The sequence below is a fragment of the Gymnodraco acuticeps genome, unplaced genomic scaffold (assembly GCF_902827175.1).
Source record: "Gymnodraco acuticeps unplaced genomic scaffold, fGymAcu1.1, whole genome shotgun sequence".
Lineage (NCBI taxonomy): Eukaryota > Metazoa > Chordata > Actinopteri > Perciformes > Bathydraconidae > Gymnodraco > Gymnodraco acuticeps.
In genome coordinates this window covers 351,573-374,927 of record NW_022990219.1, presented here as the reverse complement: position 1 = coordinate 374,927, position 23,355 = coordinate 351,573, and the positions used below count along the sequence as shown (strand labels likewise).

Genomic DNA, 23,355 nt, shown 5'->3' with positions numbered 1-23,355 from the left:
AACCCACCTTGGCTCCGCGTGTCGTTTGGCGAGCTGCTTAAAATCATAACAGGAGGGAAATCAGGAAACACCAAGATACCAGTTAAACAATAATCTGTTTTAATTATAAAAGGTAATAATGCAATGCAATACAATATAATTAAGAGCACTCCTGCTCTAGTTTCTCGTGCTGTTGTGATCTTACAGCATGCAGCAGCAGCAGGAGGAAAAAGAGAACGAACTTAATACAACACAAGCTTATATATCACAAAACACGGGAGGAGCTGAGCCAGGTTATTCTCATTGGGAGATGTAAAAAGATGGCGTCTCTTAGCGAATCAGCGCGAGCCAGGCAGATAATAAACAAGTGTCTCGGAGGTTGTGGCAAAATACATCTGGTGTCCGTTATCACACATTCTTGCACAGCTTTCCCCCACCCCCATCCTGCAACTTTCCAGAGACTTGAGTTGTGTCTAAAGAATATTCCCTTGCTCACAAAGATAATACATATTAATAATCTCATATTTCCAGCTTCTGGTTACACAGACTGCTTATCATGAATACAAAGTAATTAAACACACCCATCTACTATTCAAAGTATGTAGACTTCACTGACATGTTTGAGATCTTAACAAGAAGGTACTCTCATCCACCTAGCCCCCTGTCCTGCCTAACTACACCTCCCCCACAGAGTAATACAAACCTGTTTACGCCAACCACCCCACAATGTTCATAGCAATTTTAGTCCTCACATTTATGAAAGAATAAAACAGAGAAATCAATATAAAACACAAACACAGGTATTGTTTGAGCAGTCTTCACATATCTGCTCCAATAGTCTTATATCTGGGGGAAATCCCCCTGTTATTTGCAGAGACTTTCTAAAAAAAACACTTAACGGGTAATCTTTTCACTCAAAACAGAACTCACAAATAGCCAAAAAACTACCCTTTTGATTATATGTAAAAGTGGAAGAAAAAGACTATTGCGCTAATCTACTTTTAAGAAAAAGGGAACATTGTTTGATTATATAAAAAAACCTCTATATTTAAGAGGAAAAAATTACTTTGTTCCTTCAACTATTAACACACAGGAATGTATAAAACCACACATATATTTAGTGATAACATGATGCAACACACCTCTTATATATCAGGTGTCATTAAAAATGAATATACCAAAAATACGCTGTATCAAACTTTCTGCATAATACTTTACATCAATTTCCACAATTCCCCCTTTTGGTCTCTCTATAAAGAGATCAACTTACACAAGGCACTTGAAACATAACTACTGTCATTCCTTTCCACTGTGTTCGTCTCCCAACATTACATTTAGAGCCCTTTAAACATTTGGAAACAGCCCATCATAACAATTTCTTATGACAGTGGAGAGGGAGACCAAAACATGTAAAAAAACTGCGTCCTTGTTTGCTGAGCCACCATACTCATCCTCTCCCTCCGAGACATAGGCCAACAGGGGCATTTGATACGGAGGGGGAGAAGCAGCTTTTCCTTTAATGGTGGAACTGATTAGTCTGACACATAATGAGCGGATGCACGGCACACAACAACACCCACATGTTATTAAAATGGCCAAAAAAGTAGCTACAGAAATAAAAAGAGACATTATTAAACCCTTCCATTGACCAAACATGTAAGTAAACCACTCTTCAAGGGGATTGTGTATCCCTGATTGCTCATGCATAGTTTTAGATAGGATACGAAGACCTTCTAAGGCTTTAGTCACGGAACCGTCCGGCGCCGTGTTGTTGGGAATAAACGTACACCCCCTTTCTCCGCCAGAAGCATATCCAACGCCATCCTATTCTGCACAGCCATAAGGGACGTTGGACCCAATTGTTCAGCCAGGCCTTCTACCGCGTCCCTAGTGAGATTGGCCAATCGGAGTATGTTGTAATGTACATAGTTGATCCTTTCTACATTTTTGACAGGGGTAACAGGGAAGACGGCAGAGATAACTGGAAAACTTTCAAACCCTGCAGCTATTTGGTCAGCTAGTTTGTATTCATTAGGGACCCCTCGTGGAACTCCTATGGAATCGATGTAGGTGGGAGAATTGAGGGATAAATCAAACGTGTTTCTGGTGTCCCTTTTAGCCAGTACATGTAGGGAGGCTTTAGGGTCCGTGGGCACCAGTTTTTTCGCCTAGCAACATTAGGGGTGCATGGAGACGCACCATAGCACACAATCCTACAGATAATTCGGGGATACGGGTGTACAGGCGGTGGCCCCCACAATAATAGTAGAGACCAGCCCTGGCCCAATGTCCTATACTAGTGCTAGACACGGTGTGGTTACACCAATCCGTAGGGATATTTCCTAGGTCAAAACGTGGAGATTTTTGGACCATGGTGAAACAGGTGTACCCACCGGTGCCTCTGCTAGGCGTGAATAGGCCTGTCCTAGTACCATTATCAATTGGAGGGAAAACCTTGGCCAGGGTGGTGCAGTTAGGAGGACTAGCCATCTTGGTCAGCTGTAACATACAGTTGTAACCCCAGGTATCTGTGGGAAACAGGGGCGCAGGGTCAGTGACTAATTGCGGGCGGGCCGTGGCACAGGCTAGGCAATCCCCTGCCATTTGTTCTTGGGCTGTCCGAGCCACCCATTTTAACCATAGATTGTCATCTGTGTATCCTGTGGCCATTTGGATGACGTCTAGAGGTTGAAGTTGGCTATAATCCCCCGTACATTTATCTGTGCATGTAATTTTAGACAGGTATTTAACCTTAGATCCTGCCTGAGGAAGGTTTTGCTTTACCTTTGGTATAACTTTAATTTCGAAGAGGCCTTGTGGCGAACCCCTTCCTGCATGTACTGCGAGGACATAAAGTCCAGCGTCGGAGAGCACGACATTCTTTAGCGTTATGAGTACCGGATTACAAAACCTGGCGGAGCACGGAACGCCTGGGTTTCTCCTAACCACTTTCATTCTATATTTGAGGGATCTAACAATTTCCGCCGATCGGTAAGGTGGCATGTATCCCCAGTCATCAGGACCCGAATTTACTATGACACCAGCCCAGGACTCGCAGGAGCAACCGTAGGTGTATTTAACGAACACATGAGGATCGCCTTTGATTCTAACTGTACTACCTTGGTAAACGTAAGGACTGCCTTTGACCTTATCTTGGATGCTTCTATTACATACCGCTGGGGCTAAGCAGACGTATTTGGCTAGGTTGGAATAGGTCCTGGCGAGGTTTCCGCAGGGGGCAATTTTGCACAGGTTGATTTGTATTATTCCATCACTACCTTCTTGTAAAGAGAAGATTTGTTTAGGAGACATGGTGGTAACTACTACCTCATATTTGGCCCGTTTGACCCTAGTTACGGATTCATCTGGCGGGGGAGTGGAGTCTGGGTGGTCAATGGAATCACATAAGATTAAAATAATGGCAACAGTCAGAGTAGAAAACAGGACTAAGCCTGTGAAACATTTCCAGTTCTCATACATGGTTATGCTGTTAGCTCCAACTCTTCTAGTGTCAGTAAAAAACGTCTATGTTAACGTATGGTATTAAAACCCAAGTTATCAAGAGTGCTGTGGACCAAGGGGTCATTCAACCTTGACTTTTTTCAGGGTTACAATGTACATACAGTAGGGCGAACAAATAGACTACTATTCCCAATAGTAGTAGCGACCAACAGGTTATCAGGAAATTCAGGGCTCCTTCAGACATTTTCTATTCTTCTCTGAAATGTTCTGGTCTCTGTGTCAGCCTTACATGAGGTCATTAAAACGTAAAAAATCCCTTAAATATGGGTTAATAAAAAGTCCCTCAAAAAATGGGTCAATAAAAAGTCCCTCAAAAAATGGGTTAAAAAATGTGGTGCTCTGTGTAGCGTATAGCAACCTGATCAGAGGGAAGTAGGTTCCTTTGTTTCCCCGTGAAGTCCGGTGTCTTTGTCCTCCAGCCCGCTGACGGCAGCTTCCAAGTCGTCTCCTGCATGGATGTCCTCGAGGTCCTTCTCCTCCAGTCCGCTGATGACAGCTTCCGAGTCGACCTCCTTGACGAGAGCCAGATCCGTCCTGATGTCGTCTAGGGTCCTTCCAGGTGGTTTCCCGACCGCACACTGTCTCCAGTGGTACCAGTTGTCCCCCTTTCCTTCTAGGTGGACGGCATGGGATGTCCTCTGGGTCACTCGTAGGGGCCGGAAAACCTGGGGTTGAGCCACTTAGGCCTGATGACTTTCAGCCAGACGAACTCTGCTGTGTTGGCCTCGTGCTTCTCGGGTCCCCCTTTGGCATCCGTAACCTGTGTGGAGAAATCTGATACCAAGCCCTTAAGTTGCCGGTAGTATGGTTTCGAACAAATTACCTCTACTTCCTTTCCTACGCTCAAGGCTCCTGGGCCCGGGAATTGGTGGCCATGTGTCAGCTCAAATGGGGAGAAACCTGTCCCTCTGTTAATGGAGCTTCTGATTGACATGAGGGCTAGAGGCAAGGCCTCTAGCCAGTTCATGCCTGTCTCCTCACATGCTTTGCTGAGTTTCTGTTTGATGTTCTGGTTCATTCTTTCTACCTTTCCCTGTGACTGTGGATGGTAGACTGCTCCAAAACTGTGTCTCAGTCCTAAGGACTGTTCTACTGTGTGTAGGTCATGGTTCTTGAAATGGCTGCCATTGTCTGACCTCACTTTCCTAGGAAACCCATGTAGTGGAATGTAATGTGTGACTAGAAATGTGATCACTGAGTCTGCATCTTCTCTCCTACATGGTATAGCTTCTGGCCAACCTGTGTATGCATCTACCACAACTAGTAAGTACCTGAACCCTCTTACTTTGTCAATCATGTCAGTGTAGTCAATGATGATTTCTTCTCCTGCCATCTTAGGTAAAGGGAACTTTCCCTGGTGTGGTTTTACAGTAGCTCTGATGTTGTGGGTTAAGCAAATTACACATTCTTCCAGGTGATTAGCTATCATGTCAGGTAGGTAAGGGTGCCACCAGTGAGTCAGGTGTCTGCTCATTTGAGTTTTACCGCAATGTGTTGGGCCGTGTGCTTCTTTAAGCATTGATCTTATCCATCCTGGGGGTATCACTGGTCTCCCATCTGGGGAGTACCATATCCTGTCTTTGTTGGTAGCTTCTCTGTCTAACCATACTGTTTTATCCTGAGGAGACCCTGCTGCTTGAGCTTCTTTAAGAGTATCATCTGTTACTGCAGGCAGTAAGTCAGCAGATTTTGAGACCAGCATTTGAAACTGGGGTATATACCCTGCTTTGGCTTTAGCTGCTTTGTCTGCTGCATTGTTACCCCAAGACAAATAGTTGTCTGCCGTGCTGTGACCTTTACACTTAAGTAAAGCTAGCTTGTTTGGCAACATTACTGCTTCTGCAAGCCTTTTGATCTCTTTCTCGTGTTTGATGGGGGTATTGGTGGATGTTACAAATCCTGCTCTCATCCACTGGCGCATTTCCACATGTATGACACCATGAACATATGCTGAGTCAGTATAGATGTTTACATCTTTTCCTTTTGATAGCTCTAATGCTGCAATGACTCCCATCACTTCTGCCAACTGTGCTGAGACTTTCCCTGTTACTTTTCCTGCTGCTCTTTCCTTAAACTGTCCCTCAGCTGTTTGACCCACCACTGCGTAGGCTGCTTGGAGCCCGTTGGTGGGGTGTCTGAAACAACAGCCGTCTGTGAACAGGTTTTCTGCATGTGGCATAGGCTCGTCTCTGAGATCTATTCTTAGCTTCACATCCTGGATGATTCTTTCCTCACATCTATGGGGTTCTCCGCTGCCAATGGTGTCTGTGCTGTTAACTCCTTCATGTGTGTAGGTGATGTGTGCTTGTGTCAGAGTTTTCTCTAACCTGGTCTGTCTTGTGGAAGTCATTGTGAATGCACTTGAGTTCACAAAAGAGACAATGCTATGTGTTGTCAGTACTGTCAAAGGGTGTCTCATCACAATGTGTGAAATCTTGTTTAAGATACGTGCTGTACCGGCTGCATGTCTTGTGCATGGAGGTTCTCTGTTCTCCACTCTGTCCAGGGTGATACTAATGTACATCAGTATTGACCTACATCCCCCCTTTTTCTGAAATAGAATACCATTTACTGTGTTTTTACTTTCAGAACCATCAAGGAAAAATGGTAATGCATAGGATGCAGAGGCGAGAGAGGTGACCTGGGACATGGATTGTTTGAGAGAAATGAATGCAGCTTCTGCAGCTTGTGTCCAGTTCAGTGTGGCAGTGAGATTGAGATGTAGTGTCTGCTGTAGCCTGTGAGACCCAGAAAAGATAGCATGTTTTTGACTGTCTTGGGTTTGGGGTGGTGTAATATGTTTTCTTGATGTGCTGCTGACATGCCTGTACCTGCTGGAGAGATAACTCTGCCCAAAAATGTCACCTCTTTACGGGTGCATTGTAGCTTTTTCTTAGAGACTTTGAACCCTGTTGCGTGGAGGCGAACCAGTAGGTTCCTGGTGGCCTCCAGACAAGAGACTGCGGAGGGTGCAGCAATGAGAAGGTCATCTACATACTGGATCAACACCACCCCCTCTGGTTAATGGAACGCCATCTAGCTGTTCCCTGAGTATTTTGTTAAATATTCCTGGAGACAAACTGAAGCCTTGGGGTAGTCTTGTGTACTGTAGTTTCTCCCCCCCCCCCATTGTAAATGAAAAAATAGGTCTCATACTCTCTGCTAGAGGTATGCAGAAGAAAGCGTTGGCCAGGTCAATACAGGTGAACCATGTATGTTCAGGTGAGATATTACAGATAGCCGTGTATGGGTTAAGCACTGGTACCAGAGCTGTAGTGGTGATAGCATTAATGGTCCTCAAATCATTCAGTCCCCTTTCCCCAACCGATAGGGGACTCTATGGCGCTATTGAGATCCCCGACGCCAAGATCAAAGGCTATATTATAGCAACCGGTCCATGTAGGCCTACCGGCCCATTCCCCAGAGACACACATCAAGGAAACAGGTGTTTCTCCGAGATCTATTACACCACCACTACCAGAGCAGGTATCAAACTGCCACGGACATGGCTGTGTTACTCCCCCACCCTGGACTGTGCCTATTGTGAGCTGTGCTGGCTGTTCGCAGACCGAGGTGCACCGTTCTACAGTGATGCGTGGGTCAAAGGAGTTCGTGACTGGCAACATTTGTCTGCGAGGATTGACTCATATGCACAATCTCAGGTCCATGTCGGAGCGTGTGTCATATATGAACAGTGGAAGAAAAACGGGAGAATCGATGCAAACATGGAGAGGAATGCAAGGAATGCTGCTAATTAGTGGAGACAGGTACTTGAGCGTATTGTCAACGTTACAATCACTCTGGCCACTTGTAACTTGGCTTTTAGAGGACATAGGGAGATTCTTGGACAGCCCAACAGTGGAAACTTTCTCAGTATGATAGAACTTTTAGCATGTTCCGGTTCTGAAAGAAAGAACTTGTTGAGCGACCACAAGGTTCTGTGAAATACTTGAGTCCAGCTGTTCAAAATGAGATAATCTGCATAATCGCAAAGCGGGTGCAGTGCGACATTCAAGTAGAAATAAATAATGCTCCGTTTTTTTTTCTGTGATCATGGACACCACCCAAGATATTTCCAAAAGAGACCAAATTAGCCAAGTGTATAGATATGTGACAATCCAGAGGGATGAAAACGACAACGCAAAAGATATCCTGATAAACGAGGCTTTCTTGGGGTTCGTGGAAACAGTGGACACGTCAGCTCGTGAACTCCAAAAGAAAATCCTGGACAGCATAGAGAGTAACGGATTTCACCTGAGCAAGTGTCGGGGCCAGGGATACGATGGCGCGGCGAACATGAGTGGGGTCTATTCAGGTGTGCAGGCCAGGATCATGGAAATGGAACCGCTTGCCAAATATGTACACTGTGCTGCACACAATTTAAATCTGACACTACATTTTTATGATATTGTTGAGATTCTTTATACTTTTTTCAGCCAAAGTATTAAGAGATGGTCACTCCTTTCCGGTATCATGTCATCATAACTCTCAGAACATGGTAAAGTTACCATGAAGCGCCTCTGCCCAACCAGGTGGTGCTCAAGACATGATGCAATTGCTGCCCTTAGATACCGGTATGTAGATATCATGAAAGCTCTAACTAAAATCGCACTGGTCAGCGAAAAGAGCGAGGAACGGGACGAGGCTACAGCCCTAAAAAACCATATGGAAAAATTCAGCTTTATTTTTCTTGTCGTACAACAGACAAAAATACTGGAAAACATGAATGCAGTGTCAAAGATGTTGCAGGCAAAGGATGTAGACATCCACAAAGCTGTTGGTGTCCTCCAAAACACAATCCAGGCCCTATCTGCATACCGAGATTACTTTGACCAGGTCAAACGCACCGCCCAAATCTTGCTGAGAGATGGGGAGCGCAGAGCGAGTTCACGGAAATTCGCAAAAAAAGGATGAAACGCCACTTCGATGAACTCAGTTAAGACGAGAGGCTTAGTGATGGCGAGAGCCGTTTCAGAATTAATGTGTTCAACGCCAGCCTGGACATCATTAACAGCCAGCTGCCACAGAGGTTCACTTCTATGCGTGAAACGAACAAACTGTTCCAGGCTATCCACCCCGGGACATTGAACCGTGCGCAGGATAATGCCCTTCACCAGCACGAGCAGCGCCTCGCGGACCACTACAGCAGGGATTTATCCCCGAGTTTCCCCGTCCAACTCCTTGCATTCAGAGCCTGCTTTAAGACTGAAATAGCTAAAGAACCATCTGTGAAGGATATGACCAAGATGCTTATTGTGGACCACAGCTCAATGGCAGCCACATTTAGCGAAGTGTGCACAGCATTGCTGTTATATCTCACCATACCTGTCACTGTTGCGACCGCAGAACGCTCATTCTCAAAGCTCAAATTGATTAAGACGTATTTAAGAAGCAGCATGGGACAAGAACGACTCAGTGGATTGGCAACACTCTCAATAGAGAACAGCAGGGCCCGGAAGTTAGACCTGAGCAGCGTTGTTGACGACTTTGCTGAGCGCAAGGCCCGCAAGATTAACTTCTAATGGTGATGAGAAGCTTTTCTCTTGTTATGGAGAGGGATCGGAGATTTAAATCTGTAGCAATGTAATTGTGACCTCTCTTATGTTGGAAAATGCGCATGGTGCGCACCTAACCTGTGTCTGTGATAACGTTTGGCCGCTGTGCCATGATGAAGAATGATTCATTCTGTGATTGTGTGATTAGTTCGCTGTGCCGTTATTTTTTGAAGCATGATTTTTTTGAATAGTCTAATAAATATAAAATAATTGCCAGTGTTATCAGTTGCAAGTGTGTATTTGTTGTAATAATGACGACTTGATTTGAAGCCTGTGTTTGTGAGTGAGAGTGAGAGAAAGAGAGATAGAGCGCGTGCTCCAGGAATAATGCCGAATAGGCCTAATCAGAATAATTTCAAGTCCAGATTCAATGTTGTTTGCATAAGTAGGCTATATTTTTCGTTTAGTTTATTTATTAAGTTAATTTCAAGACAACTTTGGGAATTTTGTTTGTTTGTTATGAGTTTTAAATAGATTTTGAAAGTGGAGAGAGAGAGAGAGAAAAAAAAAGAAGCAAGCAGCGCTGAGTTGGGGGGGGTGGCCCAAAAAAAAATTTGCACCGGGGCCAATCACAACCTTGTTACGCCACTGCCGCAATCATAAGAGCAATGTGTATACAACGTCTCGTGCATATTGGAATAACCATATGCGAGTAGTTTGGAGTAATTTGCGACATGTAAATCGTCAAAACTTGTATATTCTCTGTTAGTTTACGACTGCCCCGATTGAGCTAGCAACTTTTCTATTCCCAATTTAGCATGGCTGTGGATATGGGCTGAATTTGTCCTGGAGTGGAATTTTTCCGATAATTTCCCTACACTCAAAACAGTGGGTTATTTCATCTACCCAACCATGGGGTTATGAAATGTTTAACCCATTCTGGGTTATTAATATGGTATTGGGTTATTTTTGTGCAACCCAAGTGCTGGGTCAAAATATTTTTGTCTACGCAACCATTTGGTTATGAAATGTTTAACTCATTCTGGGTTATTTATATGGTATTGGGTTATTTTTGTACCCAACATGTATATTATTTCTTTATCCAATACCTTAAGCACTTTGAGCTGCATTCATGTCATGAGAGGAGCTATTAAATAAAGTGTATTATTATTATTATTATTATTATTATTATTATTATTGTATTATTATTATTATTGCCCCTTTGGTGGGTTTTGAAAAAGAGAGCTTGCTCTCAATGGGCTTCCCTGAATAAATAAAGGAAAAAGAAAGAAAAGAACAGTCTATGAGATTGTGGTCTGGAAACCAAATAGAAGAAACTATGTCACTCTCAAACTCACACATCTCCAACATTTCATTTAATTTTTTTCAATTTTTTTAATTTTTGTATTTTATTTATCCATCTGAAACGCAAAAGCGGTGCTGTACTACTGGGGATCCATATGTGTAGTTCATTTGACTGGAAGAAAACTACAACAAAATGGTGGCCGAAAGTTGTCTACGCGCAGCGTGGACCCTACGTCTGACGTACTGACGTCAATGCCTTTATAACGACGTGTTTGCGTCACTGCACCCGCGCGCTACACAAATCAGCTGTTGTCCCAGAGAATACTGGCTGTGAGCAGAGGAGCTGTTTATCCCGTGGCGTGGCACATTAAATTAAAAAGGTTTTATATCTACATAGCGAAGTCGCATTGTCTGTTTTACCTTAGTTAACATTACCTAACATCAAGAAGTCTAAATTGCCCTGCTATTTTATTGAGGCTAGCTAGTTAGTTTAGGTTTAGCTCAATGCTAACGTGGCCTGTTCTGCTAGCATTGAGCAGAGCTCAGCTAACATTTCCACGGGCTTAGCATTAGTTTTAAAGACTAATTCAGATTATTTATAAATCCTGAAAGCGATATTCTGTTGTCAATATAGCAAATGTAATATAAAATTAATATTAGATGACCAAATGCATTCACTGGGTGTAGCAACCATGAACTCAACGTGTTTGTTTTTCACGGTGCTTCAAATAATGCTGCTTTAGGTTAGGTTTAGCTTTAATATCCTAACGCTAAATATGCTGGCTAAACATTCATTTAGTGAGTGCTTTTGGTTCTCCATTGGTATGCAGTAGAAATGTCTTTATGACGGTACTTTCACCGCTCATTAGTTAATTTGTTTTGATGATACAGAGATGGCTGTTGTAGCTCGCAAACATTATGATAACATACTGCTGATGCCCTGTTAGGTCATATGTGGTGTAGTTCAGTGGTTCTCAACCTTTTCAGGCCGTGACCCCCCACCCCAAATTTTTTTATCATATTTGAACTGGGGTCCCCAGGGTACATTTTGTGAAAATAGCAGATCTACAAGCTCACAATGGCTCAGGCATTGTGAGCTTGTAGATCAGCTATTTTCAAATGTTTTGCCTCTTTCTTATAATATTTTGCCAATGTTTGACCAGTTTTTATAGTATAGTTTGTTTACTTTTGATGCAGTAATGTTGTTTTTAGGTATTAAAAAGGTCCTAAAAATCCTTAAATTATCACTTCACTGTCATCTGGGAACCCCCCCCCAAAATCATGTGGGGACCTACAGGTTGAGAACCACTGGTGTAGTTGGTTAACTAATCTTGCTCTATTGTGGGTTGACCTGTTTCTAGCAGAATCACTCTATATAAAAATAAAGGCTTTGATATAACCATAAGTCTGCAGATAAAATACAATGCTAATAACCATAGTAAGTGGGGCTCATGTGTGCTAAATACAACAGGTAATAAAAATAAATAGGAGAAGCAGACATTTGTCAGTTTTAGTAGCCTCATCAACTGAATAAATTAGCCCCAGCAGTGAGGTTGAATTCATGCAAATGTACATTTTATGTTTTGTTTTAATTAAGCTCTTTATGTGTTTTTTGTCTCAGATCAATGGACGGTTTTGTGTGTGACACATTGACACAGTGGCAGTTGACAGACCGTATTGATAGATTTAAAGGTAAGAACATATTTTTTTTACGTTCACAGCAAGCAGATGGTCTGCATAGCTAGGTAAAAGGTAAACCATTCATCAACATATTTCCAATGTAGTGAAACTGGTTGTGGTAGAACATTTATTTGTATAAGGTCTTATAGAAGACACCTATTAAAGGAGCATGAAAACCAAAGTGATACTCTCGATGATCCCCTTGAAGGTCCAGCCCAGTATGTTGACATACAGCTTGCTGAAAATGAGCCTGTACAGGGAGATGAGGAAGTTGAGGATGAATGGGATGAACTAGGGCAAGATGACATGACCAACCGGGTAGCCCTTTTTTTAGCTCATCTGAGGTCTAAACCTTCTTTGACAATCTCTAACTTAAACTTTATGGTTCAACACACCTCTAGTTTAATTTGCGATATTGTGGGCAAACTAGAATCAAAGACTATGTCTTTATTTCGTCATTTTGGTCTTGATCAAAGCCCAGAGGTAGAAGAGCTTGGGCTGGAGTTTTTGGAATTAGCCGAGCCTTTCAAAGGACTTGATACAGATTATAAACATGCAGTATTTTGCTAAATCAGGAAACTTCATTCAGCCAGTTGAGGAGATTTTCACTGGGGGGGGCATCCTTTGTTCAGCAAAGGGCCTCTGCCACTGGCACTGTCCGACAAGTCTCAGTTCGTGATTCATATCAGCGTATTCCGCTGCAGCGCCTTCTAACCAAGCTACTTGAAATTCCTGGGGTTTTACAGGCCATGCAAGAATGGCAGCAGAGAGAGAGTGATGCTCTTCAGGATTTATTTGATGGGCAGTTTTGTAAAACGCATCCACTGTTATTAAAAGAGGTTTCGATCCCACTTATGATTTACCAAGATGATTGTGAGACAGTCAATCCGCTTGGGTCTAAGACTGGGGTTCACAAGTTAGGATTTATATATTTCAGAGATCAGGGGCCTCATTTATAACGCAGTGCGTAGGATTCACGTGGGAAGGTTGCTTACGTAGTAGAAATCCAAAAAATAGGTACAGAAATTTTCCGACATTTTCCGATTCACCAAATATTGCGTACCAGCGAGGAAAGTGCTTACAGCACTTCCTACGCCGGTTTCCCTTTATAAATCACAATCGACTCGAAATGCGGTGCAGCTTTTGCGGGCTTCACGTAACGCCCATATTTGCCTATAAATAGTCATTTCATTCATTCATTCTGACTGACTTTATGAAGAAGATCGCAGGAAATGACGACAGAACAGCTAAAAAAGACATCTCACACCGTGTCAGATTTTGGTTATTTTGGGGAGGTTGAGATAAATCATATTGTTTGGTGGATGCCGTTTGAACCAGAGTAGCAGCATGGAGGTCGGATCGTCACCAAAATAAATAAATAAGTGGTCCGAAAAAGGTTCATGACAAAAAAAATACACATAGCCTTCCTCAGGCAGTGTGTTTGTACCGGGGACAGGAGACCCCCCCTTGATGAGAGATTGTAAGAAATGATCGGGGAATCCCTCCGGAGTAGAGTCATGAAGACTGGATCTGAATTATGTTTTCGTATTTGGTGGTTTGTGTCCCAGCTGTCGATCAGCTGTGCGCAGCGTCTCCACTGCAGCCTGTGCGTCTCAACCCCCCCCGCAGCAACCCTATATCCTCCAGTTAAAGGAAATACAACTAATGTGTTGTGTTATATTAGCTGTACAATTTACCACATATGGTGTTCTTAGTTTCCATACCTCCTGTGTTTTATGAGCGACTTATCAAGTCTTAGCAAACGGCATAAAACATGATTAAACATGGTAGTATATAAAACCATGCTCGTACAACCTATAGAAATGCAAAACCGCATCATTTATGAGAAAACATTTCATAACATTAACACAACACATTCGAGGTGGTTTTCAATAACATATTTATATATCATATTTATGTATTTCTCCAAGTTATGTTTTTGTGTGCACTGAGGAGTCTCAAACAGGCGTTTGTTTAATCATTTTAAGATTGGCTTTAATCAATGTTTGAAAATGAATTCTTCATATGATAAATGAGAGGTAACATTTTGTTTATGGTATTATTTCCACATATTTCTCTCCATTCTTCCTTCTGCCAACGGTGTCGCAGTTTCTCGTCTCTCCCGTTGTTGTGCTTAGTGCGTACGCATGGGTTAGAGTTTGCGTGGAGGACCGCACGTTTTCCCGTCAAGTTAGTATTTTATAAATCGCAAACATTGCATAGAAACTGGCGTACGCCATTTTTTGAGAGTATATCCCTTTATAAATGAGGCCCCAGGTGTCTTGAGAAGGATGGCATCACTGTTGATACCCCCAACTTTCAAGGTGTTGTTAGGTTTACAGTGGTCCAGGTAGTGGGAGACAATTTGGGCGTGAATGCCATGCTTGGCTATATTGAAAGCTTCTCTGGAAATTATATGTCGGTTTTGCAGAATAGATAAGGATGCCCGGAGGTCTCAGACGCTGGCAGATCCTGCACTATTGCGTGATGTCAATAGTCATGAGGCAGATTTGCGTACAGCCGACCGCTCCCAGACAGGCCTGAATAGAGACAGTGTCTTGAATTACTTGTCTTTCTATCATGTAACCGACAACATAGCACCTGACATCATGCATGATATACTGGAAGGCGTAGGGCCATATGAAGTCAAGCTTGTGTTGACTTCGCTGATTGAGCAGAAACATCTAACACTTGACAAACTAAACTACAGAATCACAAGCTTTGACTACGGCTTTTGTGATAAGGGTAACAAACCTTCTGTCATTAGTAAGGATGATCTAAAAAAGGTTAAAGGCGCCATGCATCAATCAGCAGCTCAAATGTGGTGCCTACTTAGGTTGCTGCCGACAATGATAGGTGACCTGGTCCCCATGCATAGCAAGGAATGGAAACTTCTCCTACTGTTACTGTTATGTATGGAGTTCATCTTCTCTCCTTCTCTTACTGTTGAAGCAACACTGTACTTAGCTAAAATCCTTGAAGAGCATCACTCTCTCTTCCTGAAGCTCTATCCTCTTCACCATTTGCTGCCAAAACACCACTTCATGCTCCATTACCCAATGGCCATTCAAAAGCTCGGACCCTTGACTCAGTTTTGGGCTATGAGATTCAAAGCGAAACACAACTTTTTTAAACGGGTTAGCCATGTAACATGCAACTTCCGAAACATTTGCAAAACCATGGCCTTTCGCCATCAGATAGCGCAGTGCTACAATTTGTTGTGTGGAACTGTGTTGAGCCACAATACAGAAGTTGGTCCAGGGCACACTACCTTTCTGGCCAACATTGAGGGAGTTAAAGACATCGAAAGTGGTCTAACAGGCATTCCCCTTTTCAGTGAATTGTATGAACCAGCCTCGGTTACCTTTAAGGGAACTGCATATCGAGCAGGCATGACTGTATTCCTGTCTTATGACCAGTGTTGTGCTAGTTACTGAAAACCAGTAACTAGTTACCATTCAGTATACATACAGTATACCATACAGTTACTTCATTTAAAAAGTAACTCAGTTACTTTACCGATTACTTACACCAAAAAATAACGAGTTACTGTGAAAAGTAACATTTAGTTACTTAAAAAAAGGGCTCCCAAAAAAAAAAGAAGCTCCCATTAATGCCCTTATAGCCTTCATTTCAGTACTGTTATTGCATTGGAGAATAATACAATCTGTTGATCAACTTGACATGCATTTGCATCACTGAACTCTGCTAAGCAATGTGGTCTATACAAACACAAAGATATGTTTCAAAGTGCCAATTTATTTCAGGCCAGAACAAACTGACAAAACTTTAGTTGCCTGCAATCTACAGGTCTAGTCTGCCATAATTAACACAACATAGCTGTAAACCTGTTATGGTGGATCTGAACACACTCAACAATATACACACTAATATTCCCAAGATCAAATACAATCTGAATATATTATTCAGAATCAAGTTGGAACAAATGAATGTACTTTCACACCAAATGCTGGTACAGACAAGACAACCATAAATGCATTAAAACAAAAAACATCAGCTCCTCAAAAATGAAATCTACAAGCAATACCATAAAATAAGAGTTGTATGCTGGCTTTTCTGAAACTAATGGAGAGTAAGCTGAATATATTGTTCAGAATCAAAGTGCAAAAATTAAAGTGCTTTCAGCACCATATAGAGGCAACTGCTGTTGTAGTCCAACAAAAATAAATATAAAAAAGTCACTGTTTTTCCTTTAGCTCAAGTATGAAGTCCAGCAAGCATACAATAAGTGTTTTGTAATATATATATAACATAAATTAAAGTGCTGTTGTGTCACTGTGGCACACACACACAGATAACAAATGTGGGCCTAGTTAATCAAAACAACAAAAAGTGCTTATTGGCAAAGACCTGAATTAATGTTTGAGTGGAGGTTTAGCTTTCGAACCAGTGGTTGTACCTCATGAGAAGCAGCTTCTCAAACCTTTGGTCAGACAGCCTGTTCCTCTTTGGAGACAGTACCAGACTTCCCAGACTGAAGAGTCTCTCAACTGGTGCACTGGATGGGGTAGCTGCATTTAGCTTCAGACAAATTGCCTTTATTGTGGGACATTTTTTGAGAATCTCCATGCCTGTTTCAGCTGTTTTCAAGTAGGCCATTACCTCAGTTTCCACAGTGCTGAAGGTTTCATCGTCATCCTCAAAGCAAAAAAAGTCCTGCTCTTTGTCTTCGGAGGAGCCTGAGTCTGGTGGCGTTGTCGGAGACACAGGATTCCTGGCTGGTTGCTGCTCAGGGCCAGGGAGAAACTTGTGACACTCTGCTGCCAGGATTCCCTTGACCATCTCTTTCTTCCTCTGGTCTCTCACCCACCGTAACTTAAACTTGGGAAGTGTGACGGCTGCCAGCATTGCATCGTTGCTTTCCAAGACGGATGCAAATCGTTTTTTGATAGCCTGTAAAACATACACACAGTGACACAGACATTAGAATAAGTGAGATTCCCTTTTATTTATTCATTTTATTTGTGTACATTTCCATGAAAGCTGCACACCACCAGGTGATTTTGAACTATAGTTATGATCAGTGGCGGCCGGCCCATAGGGGCGCTAGGGGTGCCGCCCCACCTCTTCCCACATACAAATTATTTTTATTTTTTTTTATTAAATTTAAAAAAAAATATTTAAAAAAATACAAATAAAATAAAAATATATATTTTATATTTTTATTTGTAATGAACAAGGTAAATATCATACAATTGGTATCAGTAAAATGTATAATCTACAATAAAATCTCGTTTAAAATTGTGTTATGATGTCTAAAGTTACTGATAAGTCACATGTTTCCTGCCTGGCCTTGCCCGTGGCATTAGTTTATCATAACCAGGCGCCGTGCAAGGAGCCCCCGAGCCAAACAGCAGCAACCAGCACGTTGCAAAAGTCTCAATAGTAAACTGTGCCGCCGAAACATAATTTCAGCCAATCAGCGGCGTCAAATATTTTGGTCACTAGGGCGCTCACGTTGGCGCCCACGTTGCTTACGTGCGTTGACGTGAGTTGTTATGTTATGTTATGTTGACTCGTGAGTGACCAAGGTGTTGGATGAGTTGGATGAGAATGGCTTCGTGTGCAGGTGGAGTCGCCGGACCTCGGTCCCCGCCCAATTCCGTTCAAGAGCTAATCTCCAATCCTTTCGAAAGGAGAAGTTTGGGAGATAAACTGTTACTTAAAGACCTTGGTCCGGACCAACCCGATTTGTATATATCGCAGCAAGCTCGTGAAAAAGACAAAACGTATCAACGAGGCTTCTCACGTAGCTGGTACACCAGAAAGGCATGGCTAGCTGGATGCAAACAGGTAAATGCTGTCTTTTGTTTCCCATGCTTGCTCTTCAAACAGCCGGGGACAGATACGATCTGTTCAGAAACTAGACAAAAGTTAAACAAGTACAAACCACAGACTGTCTGTGTCATGGAGAATACAGTCGCTGGTTTATTTATGTCTGTATAGGCCGTTGTTGTGAGTGTGGACGGTCGGAGCATATATAACGTTAGCTTAGCCAAGCTCCATTCAGAAAACAAGCATTCTAAAAGGTTTTTCGCCTGCCGTCTGTCTTCAGACTTGTCAAAGCATTAATTCATGGTTTTTACTAACCGGTATATGTTGTTACGTCGGCATCATTTAGAAACGTGTACTACAATTTAATCACGGTAAAATATGTTCATGTTGTTGTAGTTGTAGCTCCCGAGCGCGTCTTGTTTGAATGATGCGAGTAAACACAGCTGGCAGCCGCGGTGAAACTCGAGCGACTAGAGCGATGCGATGCGAAGCGACCGGACGCGAAGCGAATATTCGCATTGCGTCCGGTCTGAACGCAGCATTAAAGCGAGCTCCGTGCTGCACTGGAAACGCGCCATTACATCACCAGAAGTCCTAATTTAAGGGGTCATTTCTCCCCAAACATTTTTTTTTACTCACTATATCAACAGCCCCACCAAAAATATTTTCCACCAGCCGCCACTGGTTATGAGTTATTAAATAATTTAAACTAAAACTTTATTTATTATTTTTTTTTTTTTTCAAAAAAAGTATTACTATTTATTTCTGTTGCACCCTGGAGTCGAGTTTATACATTTCAGTCAGTTTATCAATATGTTCAAGACTTATTGTGTCCCTTAAATAGAATGCATTGAAAACTACTTTTTGCACATTTCATCCATTTTCTTTGGCTATATTAGTGCTCTCTCTCAGCTAACAATATTAATGACATCTATTCTATAGTTAAGAATTATACCACGTGTGCTGTAATAAAAATGAGTGGTGTCCACTGATTACATGCAGTCTTTCTCTACAGTGAAGAGGGAAAACCAGATAATTACAAAAGTGTTGATGAATGTTTCTTACCTGAACTATGGCTTCAGGTAGGCCAGTTGCTACAGTCAGACTGTCTTTCATCTCCAGGGAGTTTGACATTAATGTTTCTAGAGTGGGCAGGAGGGTGCCAAAGTAACAGTTGTCCTCTCCTTGCAGGATGTCCAGAGCAACTGTGAGTGGCTTCATTATGGCACAATATTCCTTCAGAAAATGAAGTTCCCTGTCGCTAATAGATTTTAGCTGTAAACGATCAGAGATGGCACTCAAGTCAATCATAGGCATTTCAACAATTCTTGCCACAGCATCATAAAATGAATTCCATCTTGTAGTGCATGGCACAAGCAGCTTTTTGGTGAACACGTCGCTCACTATCTCTGAGGCCACTGTGGACCTGCTTGCCTTATTCCACAGTGCTGTGCACTTAGCCGTAGAGCTTCTGTAGATTCCTTTAGTCCCAGGATTTGAAAGGAGCCACTTCAGCACGTCAGCGCATGAAATTAAGTTTAGTGTGTGAGATGCACATCTTTGGTGCGGAGGTAAAACAATCCCTTCCTCTGCGGCGGTGTTAAGCACGTCTGCAACGTCAGTGAAGATAACCTCTTCTTCATCATCATCGTCGTCAGAGAGCGATTCCGGTTGATACATGGCAAAGAGCCGTTATTATTATTACATGTCATTTGTTAGACGCTTTTATCCAAAGCGACTTACATACATTCAGTACTGTGGACAATCCCCACAGGAGCAATTTGGGGTGAAGTGTCTTGCCCAGGGACACAACAACATGCTGACGCAGTGGGACTCGAACTTGCTACCCTGTGATTCGAAGTCCAGCAAACTACCCACTGAGCCCAGCCTCCCCCGTTATCAGTAACCGTGGAGGTAACTTTTGTTGACACTCCATACAAAGAGTGAATGTGGTCAATCTCACTAGCAATAAGATCGTACGTGTGCCTACCCTTTATCCTTGTACAGGCCAACGCAGCTTTCTGGCGTTGTAAAGTGGTGGGGTTTATCCAGTGAGATGTTATCCCAAGGAAGCTTCTGTTGTGGACAGACCAAATGTCTGCGGTGGTCGAGATGTATTCCAGCCCCTCAAATGTTTTCTTTAGCTCGCTTTCCATTTTGGTATATTCTTTCTCCAGGTAGTTGGAAAACGTTTTGCGTCCCATATGCCGTGTGCCGCCCGGACATGGTATCATGCTAACTAGCTCCCTGAAAGCGGGTGACTCCACTGTAGAAATAGCCTGCACGTGTTCTACAACATACCGTGCAATGGCTTTATCCACTTTCACCTGGCTAGCAGTCCCTCGGTTGAAATCCAACCGCTGTTGCTTGGGTGGAGGTGGAGTGGCGTCGCCGTCGGATGGCTCTGGGTCTGTGGTCTTAGCTACTAGCTTCGTCCCAGCATGTTGTTTTTGCAGATGTTTTAACATATTGAAATTGCTGTTTTGAGCAGTAGATAGGATCTTTGACCCGCCAAGACACAACTTATACTTAACTACCACGTTATTTTCTTTATATTCGAGAAAAGTTAAATAGTGAGCATATCTCCATGCGGAGAAACTCGACTTGTGCTCCGCCGTCGCCATGATAGTATTGTTGGTAGGCTAACTAAACACAAACACGCCCACAGCGCGTCTCCGCATGTGACACAGGAAGTATTTAAGTACATTTACTCAAGTACTGTACTTAAGTACAGTTCTCATCTCTGTTCGCCTGGCTGTTGACTATATAAAAAAACTAACGCAGTAACGGAGTAACGCACCATGTAGTAACGGTAACTGAGTTACTGCATTTAAAAAATAACGCATTGGAGTACTAGTTACTGCCAAAAGTAACGGCGTTACTTTGTAACGCGTTAGTCCCAATACTGCTTATGACCCAGATGGGGAGCCCCAATTTGGTCTCATAAAGTCCATTTTAGTACTAGACCAAACATCACACACACCAACAATAAAACTTGTTGTACAGAAGTGGGAAACACAATGGTTTGATAGGCATTTCTTTGTATACAGTGTGATTCCCACTCAAGTTTTGGCAGCTGTTGATGTGAGAGAGCTGCTTGATCACCATCCCCTACTGTACATGCAGTGAAGTCATTCAGCGAGACTGATGACAGTTTATACATTTCACTGCGCTATAGACTTTTTTAGAAAATCAGCTTACTGCCACCAGGTGTGTGTACAGTAGGTATGACACTTTGTAAATAGCATTTTGACTGAAGTCCATTTTTTCCTGCCATATTTGTTTAGTGGTTAGCTATAAATGCTGCTTAAAAGGTGCCTTTGGACTACAGGGATGATCATGCGATGGAGTACTGGGATGTTTCTGTAAATACTGGGATGGATGTGATAAATTGTACAGTAAGTATTTTTTGTTTAATCTGTCTACATATCGTTGCTGTTGGGCAGAAACCTTGTGTCTCCATATTTAAACTATGTTTTTTATATTTGTAAATGTACTAATTCGTCATAGTGTTGTACAAAAGTAGTACAAATAGATCTACAAGCTCCCAACGTCAAGAGCTTGTCGATTGGCTATTTCACAATTTTAAAATGTTAAAAATTATAAAAGGAACAATTTTGGACATACACAGTTTCCACCCGACGGCGACGATGTACAGTAGTAGTCACTGTCAGTTAAGAAGTTACATGTTTGTTTTATATCTTTTTCAATTTGCCGCAGATCTGCATGGTCCCAAACTTGTCGCATTTTTCATTCACTCGGGTGAAGGGTTTCTGAGTGGTTTTGTGTCTGCTTAGGGGTCAATATAAACCATACTTTACACAGCTCTCTGAATTTATCAAAACGTTGGCAGTGTCCTTTCTGGTGCACATCTCTCACACCATGCATACTGTGTGCAGTCTTCTGAGTCCCATGGTGTGGTACACTGATTTACATTACTGATGCTCATCCGGCAATTCTAGGTGGCTGTCACTGTTTGTTACACTAACCTGGGTTTTCTGTTTAGATTGAACCTGCTGTGCCACCTACAAGTCCTGATGTCCAACCAACTGCCACAACTCCACCCCTCATGGAGGAAGGACTGGCAACTGCCACACGTCCACCCTCCATGGAGGACCAAACGGCACCTGTCGTACCACCGATGATACCTCAAACGCTCCATTTTTTAAGACTTGGCTTTCACTTTTTTCTTTAATCAACACTAAAGAGTAATAAACTATATCTGTGATGTTGTCCCTTCTTGAATTTTCTCAGGATATCTGCCAGATTCTCACAGGCTCAACTGAAGGCAAGCTGATCCTGGGGAGCCTTGATGAGGATGTGATCATCCCTTCGCAAAGCAAGTGCCTTGTCCGTATTTTGGTGTCTCACCTCATGGAGAAGTTTGGAGAGGTAATTAAAAAGTGTTTTTTTTTTCTTGTTATTGCTGAATGTTATGTTAGTTTGAAAAAGGTATATGAATCTTCTTTCAGGGGAAAAGATAAGATGGGAAACTACTTTCAAGTCTGACATTTACCTAGACCACCAACATAAACATGCACAACACAAGTACCAAAACACACGTTCAGTAGTGTTTTTAATTTATTAGGATCCCTATTAGCTGCAGAATATGCTACAGCCATTATACTGGGGTGCAACACATGTTTTAGAAATACTTAAGATCTAATTTGACTCTGCTAGTAATTTAGTTTTTCTGTGTTTGCAGTCCTACCAGTGAGACAAAAAAGGCCTTGGCTGCAGCTTTGATTCATGGGTTTCCCTCCTTGAAGGACGAGTAAGTAATTAACATTTTATTGAGGAATTTATGCTAAAACAGTCAGTTGAACACAATATAACTCATCTCCCAGCACCAGAGTACTGGACTGGCTGTTTGATGCCCGGTGTTGTCAGACAGACATACAGACAAACCCTGTTCTAGATGGCTCAGCCACATGTTGTCGCCACGCTATCAAAATGTGCCTCATCTCTATTCACCAAAGACTTTCATTTCTTGACAGGGATACTGGTTCACCCCAGGACGGAACCGCCGCCCAGCCACTGGATTCCTCGAAGAGAGGCTTCGGAACATCAGAAAGAGGATGAGAAAACCGGCCAGGTCACAGAGCACGCAGCAGACACCACCACAAAGTAGTGAAGCTGGCACTCGTAGGACATTCATACCAGGTAATCGTTGGAACTGAATAATTTGTTTAAGCAATACAGACATATCATTTTGAGATTGTTAATATCCTTATGTGTACTTTTATAGAATGTACCATATCGGAAGAAAGAGCCATACAGTGTAAACAATGGCTGAAACACAATTCGCAGCCCCTCAACCAGGTGGAGCAATACATGCAGGATACAGCAGTGTACAGGTCAGTAGGAATGCACTGAGGACACTAGCTGCAGCACTCATTCAATGTCATTTTGCCTATTAGTACAGCGGATAAGCTCTCATATTATAACAATTGTGCATTTTATGAGAAAAGTATGACATTTCTAGCATAGTTAGTGCATACCATAAGGTTTATTTTCAGATGTGGAGGGAAGTCAGATTTGACCTGTGAGGACCGTGAGAGGTCAAATCCAAGATGGC

General features: G+C 42.5%; 1 long non-coding RNA gene across 1 annotated transcript; it reads left to right on the top strand.

Annotated features, from left to right (window-relative positions):
* Positions 1 to 20,610: 20,610 nt before the first annotated feature.
* LOC117547770 lies at positions 20,611 to 23,134 on the top strand. Its single transcript, XR_004569233.1, has 5 exons — positions 20,611 to 21,175; positions 21,784 to 22,169; positions 22,483 to 22,551; positions 22,775 to 22,940; positions 23,026 to 23,134. It is a non-coding gene; the product is annotated as an uncharacterized LOC117547770 (long non-coding RNA).
* Positions 23,135 to 23,355: the final 221 nt, after the last annotated feature.